Raw genomic sequence first — 13764 nt, forward strand, 5'->3', positions numbered from 1 at the left:
ACGCTTAACTGACTGAGCCACCCAGGTGCCCCCCAAATCAATACATTTGACTTGGTCAATAATTGGTCAACAGTTATAAGCAAATATCTTATTTTTTTTCTCTTTATACACATTTAATACATGGAAAAACCACAGGTAATCTATAAATACAACTATTGGAATACAATTAAAATTACTACAAGAGTGCTAGCTATAAAAAATACTTTTAAACTTTTTAAAAATGTTTATTTAAGGGCGCCTGGGTGGCGCAGTCGGTTAAGCATCTGCCTTCAGCTCAGGTAATGATCTTACAGTTCGTAGGTTAGAGCCCCGCAACAGGCTCTGTGCTGACAGCTAGCTCAGAGCCTGGGGGCTGCTTCGGGTTCTGTGTCTCCCTCTCTCTCTGACCCTCCCTTGCTTATGCTGTCTCTTTCTCTCTCTCTGAAATAAATTTAAAAAATTAAATTTTTTTAAGAAAAATAAAAATGCATATTTATATTTGAGAAAGAGAAACATACATACAGACAGAATCCAAAGCAGTCTCCAGGCTCTGAGCTGTCAACACAGACCCCGAACCAGGGCTTGGACTGTCAAACTGTAAGATCATGGCCTCAGCTGAAGTCAGATGCTCAACTGACTGAGCCACCCAGGTGCCCCCAAAAATACTTTTAAACTTTGAAAGACATTTACTCCAAAATTATTGTAACAGTGTATAGTACCTTATGTGTGTTTTTTTCTACATACTTTAAGTCAGGGTATTAATTTTATTTTTAATGTTAGCAAAAGTGATAGGCAAACATTAATTTTATATCATTGTTTGCATAGACATGTTTAGGGATTTAATAAGCATGATCATCTCCCTCCCTCTATACTTACAAATAAAAAACCTTGGAGATAACATAGCAAACATGAGAAAAAACCCAGATGATTGGAAAGGAGAAGACAGATTGTCCAGGGACCTTAGGATTTAAAAGACACAGCAAGTGAGGTACTTTGGTTTCCTTATTGCCTCTCATATGCCACAGAAAGTGATTGCAGAAGCATCCAACTCAGAAACACCAATAGGAACAGACAAGCATAAATAAACAAAAACTCAAAAAAAAAAAACTATTCCCCTGGCCCAGTCATGGTAAGTGTGGCTTATTAACAGAAAAGACCATTTGACAATACCCATCCTACTTAAGAGAAACACCAATGAGAAACCACACTCATTCTCACAGTTTCAGTGGGATGAACAGGAAGTAGATTGTCCATCTTACATACATACCCCATGGAATCAGTTGTACTTTTATTTCCCCACCTAGTGATGTTAGTGAGTCTGGTCAAGAAGCTAATTCATGCTCTACCTGGCAGAACCAGGCAGCATTGTGATTCCTCCGCCAGGTGGCAGAGAGTCTCGCAAGCAGTCAATATATCATCTATGGTATAAACCAGAGCTTGTTGGCAACCATGTCCTCCTTTCTGGAATCAGCAGGGCCCAGGATGGATCTGTGTTTCTGTGTCACACATCTGCAATAAGGAAGTGTGAGGCACTGTCCCACTTTTGCCTGGATGGTGTTGGTAAAGTTGAGATAGAAGCTGAACATACATATTGCCTGGGCCTTCCACTACACCTCAGCAGGGGGAGAGCCATGAAAAATTAAGATGAAAGAGGATACAAAGTCTCATAATATGTAAGATGTCCAAGATACAATTGGAAATCATTCCAAACATACAAGAAACAGAAAAACCACAAAATAAATGATAATAGACTATAAAAACCAAGACGCCAACACCAAGATGAATGGGCTATTGGAATTATCTGACAAAGATTAAAGTAGCCATCAAGCATTTTTATACTTCATAAGCAACTAAAATTATTTTAAAACAAATGAAAATAAAGAGAAACCAAGTAAAGAAATACAAGTTACATAATAGAGCAAAATATAAGTTTTAGAAATGAAAATGCTCAGTTTGTTCTCAGTATTCAAACTGAGGACTGATGTGTGTGTGGGGGAGGGGGGAGATGGGCATGGAGGAGGGCACTTGTCGGGGTTAGCCCTGGGTGTTATATGGAAACCAACTCGACAATAAACTATTTGTAAAAAAAAAAAAAAAAAAGAAAAAGAAAATAAAAGAAAAAGAAAAAAGAAATGAAAATGCAATAATTGAAATAAAAATCTCACTCTGTGAGCTCAATAGGAGAGGCAAGATTATAGAGGGCAGAATCAATGTATTTTTAGATAGTTTAATGGGATTACTTAATCGGAACAAAAGAGAGAAAATAAACTGAATAAAGTGAACATTTTCAGTGATTTACGGAACAATAGCAAGTGATTCAACGTTCAAAAAAAAATCCAACATTCATATTATTGGAGTCCCAGAAGAAGAAGAGAGTGGAATTGAGAAGGTATTCAAAGAAATAATAGCTGAAAACTTCCCAAATTTGGTGAAAGACATAATTCTACAGATTAAAAATGCTGGAAGAATTCCAAATATGATAAGTTAATAAATTCACACCAAGAAACATCATAATTAAACTTTTGAAAACTAAAGAAGGAAAAATATTGAAAGAAGCCAGAGAGAACACAGTGACAGTGGATTTCTCATCTGAAACAACTGGAAGCCAAAAAAAAGTGGCACAATATTTTACAAGTACTGAAAGAAAAGAATGTCAGTTGTGAATCCTTATTTCTAGGGATAATATCCATTACAAATGAAAGGAAAATAAAGATGTTCTAAGATTAAGGAAAGCCAAATATTTTTTCTAAAACCACATATAATTATTTTACAGAAAAATATTGGCATTAAAGACATTATACTCCTCTTGTATCTGATGCTCTCAGCTCCATTTTCCATCCTTCTATATTATAAGTGATGGAATTCCATAGACTATTTTTCCCAGCTCCCCTTTCTTGTTTGGTGTCTACTGGGTTATGTCAATGGGAGGCATTGTTTGGAGATTAGGAGGTGGGAGAAAGAGAGAAGACATTGTTCCTTTCCTTTCCGTTTCTATTTTTTTTTTCCTTGTCGTTTCCTTTCCTTTCCTTTCCTTTCCTTTCCTTTCCTTTCCTTTCCTTTCCTTTCCTTTCCTTTCCTTTCCTTTCCTTTCCCTTCCCTTCCCTTCCCTTCCCTTCCCTTCCCTTCTTTTCCTTTCCTTTCCTTTCCTTTCCTTTCCTTTCCTTTCCTTTCCTTTCCTTTCCTTTCCTTTCCTTTCCTTTCCTTTCACCTTTCCTTTTTTTCCCTTTCATTTGTTTTGCTTTATTTTTTTCTTTCCTTTTCTTGCCACACTTCCTGAAATTGCAGCAGCAGCAGTAGTGGGGAGGCAGGCTCCTCAGCAGGAACACAGGCTTCTCAGTGGAAGTGTAGTCTCCTTGGTTCCTGCTCAGACAGAAGGGTCCCAGCTATGGTGGTAGTCACAGATGTTCTAACAGCCTAGGCACCTGTGTGCTCCTGGCCCTTGCCTTAACAGTGGCCTTGAGAGTTCCAGAAGCCTTGGTAACACAACACTTCTATACCCTGATCCCCAAAGCTTCAGGGCACTCATGGGCTTTGGCTCTGATGAGAGAAGTTTCAGATTACCCTTTGAGCATGTAAGCTTCTGTAACACCAGTGTTGCTTTCTCTTGCACACATGAATACAGGCATACACACTTACACCTTAAAATAAATTAACAGTAATTAGAATCTGTTGATATTGGGGTATTATGATAGTACTCTTATAGTTTTTTTTTTCTTTCAAATATATTCCATGCATGAGGTCTTTATGATCCTCACTCTTCTCTCTTCATTCTCATACCTCTACTATATTCTCATTGACAAATTTCCTTCTTTGAATTCCAGGTGAACATAAATGCAAAAATTCTCAACAAAATACTAGCAAAACTAATCCCACAATACATGAAAAAAATTATTCACCATGATCAAGTGGGATTTATTTCTGGGTTGCAATGTTCGTTCAATATACACAAAACAATCAATGTGATACATCACATTAATAAAAGAAAGGATTAGAACCACAAGATCATTTCAATAGATGCAGAAAGAGCATTTTACAAAGCAAAACATCCATTCATGATAAAGAAACACTCATTTTTTAAAGGGAACTTACCTCAAAATAGTAAAGATCATATATGGAAACACACAGCTAATGTTATCCTCAATGGGGAAAAACTCAGAGCTTTTCTTCTATGGTCAGAAATAAGACAGGGATGTCCACTCTCACCACTGTTATTTAACATAGTGCTGGAAGTCCTAGCCACAGCAATCAGATAACAATAAATAAATAAATAAATAGGCATCCAGATTTGCAAGGAAGAAGTAAAACGTTCACTATTTGCAGATGACATGATACACTATATAGAAAACCTGGAAGACTCCACCAAAAATCTGCTAGAACTGATAAACGAATTCAGTAAAGTCACAGGATACAAAATCAATGTACAGAAATCTGTTGCATTTTTATAAACCAATAATGAAGCAGCATAAAGAGAAATTAAGGGATCAACCCCATTTACAATTGTACCAAAAACAATAAAATACATTAAGATAAACCTAATCAAAGAAGTGAAACACCTATACTCTGAAAACTATAAGACACTGAAGAAAGAAATTTAAGAGGACACAAAGAAATGGAAAGATATTCCATGCTCATGGTTTCGAAGAACAAATATTGTTAAAATGTCTATACTACCCAAAGCAATCTGCACATTTAATGCAGTCCCAATCAAAATACCACCAACATTTTTCACAGAGCGAGAACATTCCTAACATTTGTATGGAACCACAAAAACCCTGAATAGCCAAAGCAATCTTGAAAAAGAAAAGCTAAGCTGAAGGCATCACAATTCCAGAGTTAAGCTATATTACAAAGCTATAGTGATCAAAATGGTATGGTACTGGCACAAAAATAGACACATAGATCAATGGAACAGAATAGAAAGCCCGGAAATAAACACATAACTATATAGTCAGTTAACTTTGACAAAGCAGGAAAGAATATCCAATGGAAAAAAAAAAAAGACAGTCTCTTCAACAAATGGTGTTGGGAAAACTGGAGAGCTCCATGCAAAAGAATGAAACTGGACCACTTTCTTACAGAATACACAAAAATAAATTTAAAATGGATCAAAGACCTAAATTCGAGACCCAAAAGCATAAAAATCTGAGAAGAGAGCACAGACAGTAATTTCTCCGGCGCTGGTCATAACAACATATTTCTAGATATGTCTCCCTAGGCAAGGGAAACAAAGACAAAAAGAAACTAATGGGACTTTACAAAACAAAAATAAAAAGCCTTTGCACAGTGAAGGAAACAACAAAACTAAAAGGCAACTTATAGACTGGGAAAAGATATTTGCAAATGAAATATGTGATACAAGGTTAGTTCAAAATGTATAAAGAACATACAGATTTATCCTTCCTCAGCCACAGATTCTTACAGCTTGGAAATGATAGGATTTGGTGCTGTAGAGAATGTTTTGATTGAGTACCAGAGTGCAGTGGAGAAGAAACTGGCAGAGTATGAATGTAATACCAACATAGCAATTGAACTAAAAATAGCTCATTTTCCTGAACATCTTGAGAACGACATTAGAACTTTCCATCTTAAATATACCCATCAACTCTCTGGGGATAATGAAAATGCTTTTGTTACAAGAAGATCCTATTATACTACATTGCTGGTAGCCTGTCAACAATGTTCCATATTGAATATGCATCTAAAATTGATGAAATTTTCGACTTTGTAAAGGCAGATGATGTAAAGGGCAAAATTGTACAAATCATTCCACCTGGATTTTGTACAAACACAAATGATTTTATCTCTTTGCTGGAAAAGAGGTTGATTTCAAGCCATTTGGAATCATACTGCATATATACTCTGTTCTCAGTCCAACAGGAGGCGAAAACTTTACTTTCAGATATACAAGTCTGACATGAGATGTGGAAACATTTCAGAATATCATAAAAGGCTTCAGACATTTTTGATGTGGTTTACTGAAACTTCTAGCTTTGTTGATGGATAATGAAAGATAGCACTAGTTTATAGTTTTTGAGAAGTATAAGAATGGAGCTACACTGCAACCTGACCGTCTATAATTACTGTGTGTATACAGAAAAAAATCAGTCACATGTAAGTCAGATGCTGATAATGATTCTATTTCAAGGTCAAGGCCACAGTGCTCAAATTCTTGAAACAGTTCATATATACCACATTGTATCTCCTTCTGTTCTTAGTATTACAGTGGAAGATCCATCAAAAAGCTATGTGAAATTAAATGACTTTGTGCTTGTGAAGCTTTGTCAATATTTGCCATGTTTTTCCCAGGAAAAGTTGATGCAAGAATTCAATGAAGATATAGCAATAGAGTCCCAACAGAGGTTCAAAATAAACAAGCAACATGCTAGACAGGCTTATGAAAATCTTTGACTACTGGTAACTGACATGAATGATGCTGAACAATACAGAAGCTATTGACTGGACATTAAAAGAAGATGGCTTAGCCAGTATAAGAAAAAGCAGAGATATCTTGCTAAAATGAGTAAATGCCTCAGACCAGAAGAATTGACAGAACAGAAGAGCCAAATAGAAATAAGCAGCCAACATGAAAAGCTTCAAGAAAGCTTTCAGGAACTTGTAAAAGATTACCAACATGTTATTGAACATCTTTGTCAAGAGTAAATATTAGTCTGCCCTCTACAGGAAGTTTGCAAATTTCTGTTCATGTGTTATGGAAAATCTGATGATGACTTTAATTTTAAAAGCTTGAAACATTTACTTATATTAAAAGTTATCTATCTTATCCGTAGTTGAATATTTTCTTTTGGAGAGATTGTATATTTTAAAATACTGTTTAGAAATTCAGCAAAGTTGCAGGGTATAAAATCAATGTACAGAAATTGGTTGCATTTTTATACACCAACAATGAAGCAACAGAAAGAGAAATCAAGAAACTGATCCCATTTGGGGAGAGGGGCAAGATGGCGGAGAACTAGGGAGCTCCGTGCATTGCACTTGCCCCCATATATCACACGGAAAAAGATCTGAAGCCACAGGAAGCCTTACAGTACCCAAGAGATTGAGAGAGAAAGGACGCAGAATCCACTGAGAAAGCCTTCTAACGTGAGTGCGAACTGGGGGAGATAAAATCAGGCCAGGATCAGAGACTGGAGGGACGGGGGCGATCCCTCTCTGCGGGGAGTGAGAGGGGAAAAAGAGAGAGCCTGAAACTACTCAAGATACGGTCCCTGTCGCTGGGAAACAGAAAAACCTCCACTGGGGCAAAGAAGGACCGTGCGCGCCAAATCCCTGCGCTCTAGGTCCCCGAGCGCCAACTTGTCCCGGAGGGGCTGCGCGCGCAAGGGCACTGCTTCTTTGTACTCCTCGCTTGGCTGGATTCCTGGAGGAACGGTCTGCGTACCTCCACGCTCCGAGCTGGCTGGAACTCTAGAGGGAAGGCGAAAGGCTTAAAACTGGGAGATTTGCCCACGAGTTCGTGTTTCGGGTGACGAGACACAGAGGGACCTGGTTTTCCTCTCTCCAGCGGGCCAGACGCGCCCTGCAGGCAAACCTCCGCCCATGCTCGCCAACCCGACCTGGAAGAACCCGAGCAGCGGCTACTGGCCCCACCCCCAGGGCTAGGCAAGACACTTGGAATTGCCCTGAGGGGATTGCCTGCGAGGTTGAGGTTGTGTCTACTGCAATTTCAGTGGGGCACACGGACTGCACTTGGAAGCTAGCCTGGCCTGGGTAAAAGAGCACGACCCACCCAGCACAGGGAGTTTACACACCCAAAAAAGCAAGGTGCAGCGCTTGGTTCAAGAAGGGACTGGTGCACCATCACTCTCTTCCCCACAACCGCTAAGGCAGAACTTCTGCCTGACGCATTGGATAACACAATGCCCATCCCTGCTAGAGAGCTGCCCTCCTCCTTTTCTTTTCTTTTCTTTTCTTTTCTTTTTTCTTTTTTCTTTTTCTTTTTCTCTTTTTCCCAGAACACTGACCTGATTAACTCTGGTCACCGGCTTGCTTAAATAGTCACATCTAGTCCATTCTGTAGATGTAAATTCTACACCTACCGACCTTTTCATCTCTGTCTCTCAGGAGTAATTAGACTATATAGTTTCTCTGGATAACACCAGCGTCCTTCTCTCATACAACCATATTCCACCCTTTACCTCTTTGAAAAAAGCTTCTCATCCCTTCTGCCTGTTCATTCTATTTCCAATTTTGCCTCATCCCGCCCTGTCTTCTCTCTCTTTCTCTATGCTCTTCAACCAGCACTGCATACACCCGGCTATTTAACTGTAGCTGGGAAATCCGGTTATATGCTTTAAACCATTTTGTGCATCGGTTTTCTACTTTTTTCCTCTTCTTTTCTCCTTTTTGACCCTTTTATGTATTTTTTATTCTCTATTATTCGTCCTCTTTCCTCCGTCTTTTCTCTTAACTTTTTCATTTTCCTTCTCGGTTTGCAGGTTAGCTGGATTTGTCTGTGCGTTTGTGTGCCCCTGCTCACTGTGTGTTTCTCTGTCTGTTTTCTTCTTCAGGGCTACCTCAAGAAACAAGCCAAAGTACACAAGGTGGAGAGTCCCAAATAGCACTACGAGTAGGAAAATAAAATGACCAAGGTCTCAACAAGAGAGACCAAGAGATATCATTCAAAAAAAACACTCTCTGAAAGGATAGGCCCTGGGCAGTCAAAGAGTCTTCTTGGATATAGCAGCGCTCATAGATACAGAGAGCATAACAGGTCTTTAAAACTAACAAGAGCCAGAAAGGTAACTAAAATGACGAAATGAAAGAGCTCTCCTCCATAGAAATTCAAAGAAGAATTGACAGCTAATGAACTGCTCAAAACAGATATCAGCAGCATAACTGAACAAGATTTTAGAATAATAATCATAAAACTAATAGCTGGGCTTGAAGAAAGCATAGGGGAAATCAAAGAAACTATGGCTACAGACAAAATGGAGAATAAAAATAGGCATGAAGAATTTAAAAATGCGATAAATGAGATCCATAATAAATTAGAGGCCTCCAATGCACGGATTGAAGAGGCAGAAAGGAGAATAAGTGATTTAGAAGACACCATTATAGAAAAACAAGAAGCTGACAAAAAAAAAAGAGACAAACTGATCCAGGAACATGAGAGAAGAGTTCGAGAGCTCAGCGATACGGTCAAACGCAACAATATCTGTATCATAGGAATCCCAGAAGAGGAAGAGAGAGGGAAAGGTGTTGATGGAGTCCTGGAACAAATTACAGCAGAGAACTTCCCCGACCTGGGGAAGGAAGTAAATGTGGAAATACAAGAGGCTCAGAGGACTCCCCTCAGACGTAACCTGAATCTATCTTCTGCACCGCATATCATAGTAAAAATGGCAAACTACAAGGACAAAGAGAGAATTTTGAAAGCAGCTAAGGAGAAAAGGACCCTAACATACAAAGGGAAACCTATCAGAGTGGTGACAGACCTATCTACCGAAAGTTGGCAGGCCAGAAAGGAATGGCAGGAGATCTTCAACGTGATGAACAGAAAAAATATGCAGCCAAGAATCCTCTATCCAGCAAGCCTGTCATTCAAAATAGAAAGAGAGATAAAAACCTTTCCAAATAAACAAAAATTGAAAGAATTTGTCACCACTAAGCCAGCCCTACAAGAAATCCTGAGGGGGACGCTCTGAAGGAAATGTTGCAAGGAACAAAGATACCAGAGACAACACCACAAACATGAACCCTACAAAGGATGCAAAGACTCTAAACCCACATATTTCAATAATAACACTGAATGTAAATGGGCCGAATGCTCCAATCAAAAGACATAGGGTAGCAGAATGGATAAAAACACAAAATCCATCTATAAGCTGTCTACAAGAAACTCATTTTAGACTGGAAGATACCTTCAGATTAAAAGTAAGGGGATGGAGAAATATATATCATGCTACTGGAAATCAAAAGAAAGCCAGAGTAGCTATACTTATATCAGACAAACTGGACTTTAAATTAAAGACAATCACAAGAGATGAAGAAGGGCAATACATAATAATTACAGGGTCCATCCATCAGGAAGAACTAGCAATTACAAATGTCTATGCACCGAATATAGGAGCACCTAAATATTTAAAAAAATTAATCACAAACAGAAACAAGCTTAGAGGTAAGAATGTGTTAATAGCATGGGACTTTAATACTCCACTCACAGCAATGGATAGGTCAACCAGACAGAAAATAACTAAATAATGGACTTGAAAGACACATTGGACCAGTTGGATCTGACGGATATATTCAGAACTTTACTTCCTGAGGCCAGGGAATTTACTTTCTTCTCAAGTGCACATGGCACATTCTCCAAGATAGATCACATACTGGGACATAAAGCAGCCCTCAATAATTATAAAAGAATTGAGATCATACCATGCACACTTTCAGATCATAATGCTATGAAACTTGAAATCAATCACAGGAAGAAGTCTGGAAAACTTCCAAAAACATGGAGGTTAAAGAACACAATACTAAAGAATAAAAGGGACAATCAGGCAATTAGAGAAGAAATTAAAAAATATATGAAAACAAATGAAAATGAAAACACAACAATCCAAAATCTATGGGATGCGGCAAAGGCAGTCCTAAGAGGAAAGTACATTGCACTCCAGGCCTATTTTAAGAAATTAGAAAAAGCACAAGTCCAAAATCTAACAGCTCACCTAAGGGAATTAGAGGCAGAGCAACGAGAATGCCCTAAACCCAGTAGAAGAAGAGAAATAGTAAAAATTAGAGCAGAAATAAACAACATAGAGACAAAGAAACAATTGAACAGATCAATGAAAACAAGAGTTGGTTTTTTGAAAAAATAAACAAAATTGACAAACCTCTAGCCAGGCTTTTCGAAAAGAAAAGAGAGAGCACTCAAATAGACAAAATTATGAATGAAAATGGACTTAATACAACCAATCCCTCATAAATACAAGCAATTATCAGGGAATACTATGAAAAATTATATGCCAACAAATTGGACAACTTAGAAGAAATGGACAAATTCCTAAACACACACTCACTACCAAAATTCACACGGGAAGAGATAGGAAATTTGAACAGACCCATAGCTAGTGAAGACATCGAATCAGTTATCAAAAATCTCCTAACAAATAAAAGCCCCGGACCAGGTGGCTTCCCTGGGGAATTCTATCAGACATTTAAAACAGAATTAATACCAATTCTTCTCAAGCTATTCCAAAAAATAGAAATCGAAGGAAAACTCCCGACTCATTTTATGAAGCCAGCATCACTCTGATTCCCAAGCCAGACAGAGATCCAGCAAAAAAATAGAACTACCAGCCAATATCCTTGATGAATATGGATGTAAAAATCCTCAACAAGATACTTGCAAATCGAATTCAACGGCACATAAAAAGAATGATCCACCAAGATCAAGGGGGATTCATTCCTGGGTTACAGGGCTGGTTCAACATTCGCAAATCAATCAGTGTGATACATCACATTAACAAAAGAAAAGATAAAAACTATATGATCCTGTCGATAGTTGCAAAAAAATCATTTGACAAAAACAGCATCCCTTCTTAATAAAGACTCTAGAGAAAGTCGGGATAGAAGGAACCTACTTAAACATCATCAAAGCCATCTATGAGAAGCCTTCAGCTAACATCATCCTAAACGGGGAAAAACTGAAAGCTTTCCCCCTGAGATCAGGAACACAACAGGGATGTCCACTCTCACCACTGTTGTTTAACATAGTGCTGGAAGTCCTAGCATCAGCCATCAGACAACAAAAGGAACTAAAGGCATCAGAATTGGCATAGAAGAAGTCAAACTTTCACTTTTTACAGACGACATGATACTCTACCTAGAAAACCTGACAGACTCCATCAGAAGCCTACTAGAACTGATCCAAGAAATCAGCAAAGTTGCAGGGTACAAAATCAACGTACAGAAATCGGTTGCATTCTTATACTCCATTAATGAAGCAACAGAAAGAGAAATCAAGAAGCTGACCCTATTCACAACTGCACAACAAACCATAAAATACATAGGAAAAAACCTAACCAAGGATATAAGAGATCTGTATGATGAAAACTATAGAAATCTTATGAAGGAAATGGAAGAAGATACAAAGAAATGGAAAAACATTCCATTCTCATGGATTGGCAGAATAAATATAGTTAAAATGTCATTATTACTCAAAGCAATCTACACATTCAATGCAATCCCAATCAAAATGGCACCAGCATACTTCTCAAAACTAGAACAAACTGTCCTAAAATTTGTATGGAACCACAAAAGACCCCGAATAGCCAAAGTAATATTGAAGAAGCAAACCAAAACGGGAGGCATCACCATCCCAGACTTTAGCCTCTACTACAAAGCTGTACTCCTCAAGACAGTATGGTATTGGCACAAAAACAGACACATAGACCAATGGAATAGAGTAGAGAACTCAGATTTGGACCCAACAGAGTACAGCCAACTAATCTTTGACAAAACAAGAAAGAGGATCCAATGGGAAAAAGACAGCCTCTTTAACAGATGGTGCTGGGAGAACTGGACAGCAACGTGCAGAAGAATGAAACTAGATCACTTTCTTACACCATACACAGAAATAAACTCAAAATGGATGAAGGACCTGAACGTGAGACAGGAAACCATCAAAACCCTAGAGGAGAAAGCAAGAAACAACCTCCTTGACCTCTACTGCAGCAACTTCTTACTTGACACATCCCCAAAAGCAAGGGAATCAAGAGCAAAAATGAACTATTGGGACCTCATCAAGATTAAAAGCTTCTGCACAGCCAAGGAAACAACCCACAAAACTAATAGGCAACCAACGGAATGGGAAAAGATAGTTGCAAATGACTTATCATATAAAGGATTAATATCCAAAATCTATAAGGTACTCACCAACCTCCACACCCGAAAAACAAGCAATCCAGTGATGAAATGGGCAGAAGATATGAACAGACACTTCTCCAAAGAGGACATCCAGATGGCCAACAGACACATGAAACGATGCTCAGCATCCCTCCTCATCAGGGAAATACAAATCAAAACCACACTGAGATACCACCTCACGCCAGCAGAGTTGCTAAAATGAGCACATCAGAGAACTCTAGATGCTGGCAAGGATGTGGAGAAACGGGCACCCTCCTACACTGTTGGTGGGAATATAAACTGGTACAGCCCCTCTGGAAAACAGTGTGGAGTTTCCTCAGGAAATTAACACTAGAACTCCCCTATGACCCAGCAATAGCACTGCTAGGAATTTACCCAAGGGATACAAAAATGATGATGCATAGGGTCAAATGTACCCCAATGTTCATAGCAGCACTCTCCACAATAGCTAAAACATGGATAGAGCCTAAGTGTCCATCAACTGAGAAATGGATCAAGAAGATGTGGTTTATCTATACCATGGAATACTACATGGCAATGAAAAACAATGAAATCTGGCCGTGTAGCAACATGGATGGACCTTGAGGGTGTTATGCTGAGCGAAATAAGTCAGGCAGAGAAGGACAAATATCATATGTTTGCACGTATAGGAGGATTTGGAGGAACTTAATGGAGGACCTTGGGGGAGAAGAAGGGTCGGGGGCATAGTTGGGGAGAGGGAGGGAGGCAAACCATGAGAGACTCTTGAATGCTGAGAACAAACTGAGGACTGATGGGTGTGGGGAATGAGGGAGATGGGCATGGAGGAGGGCACTTGTGGGGATGAGCAATGGGTGTTAAATGGAAACCAACTTGACAATAAACAATTTGTAAAAAAAAAAGAAAGAAAAAAGAAAATCC

General features: G+C 38.7%; 1 pseudogene; it reads left to right on the forward strand.

Annotated features, from left to right (window-relative positions):
* The first annotated feature begins 5380 nt into the window (after positions 1-5380).
* Positions 5381-6639, forward strand: LOC120227076 (annotated as a pseudogene).
* The last annotated feature ends 7125 nt before the right edge of the window (positions 6640-13764 follow it).

This window comes from Hyaena hyaena, unplaced genomic scaffold (assembly GCF_003009895.1).
Source record: "Hyaena hyaena isolate Hyena2069 unplaced genomic scaffold, ASM300989v1 scaffold_1984, whole genome shotgun sequence".
Classification (NCBI taxonomy): Eukaryota; Metazoa; Chordata; class Mammalia; order Carnivora; family Hyaenidae; genus Hyaena; species Hyaena hyaena.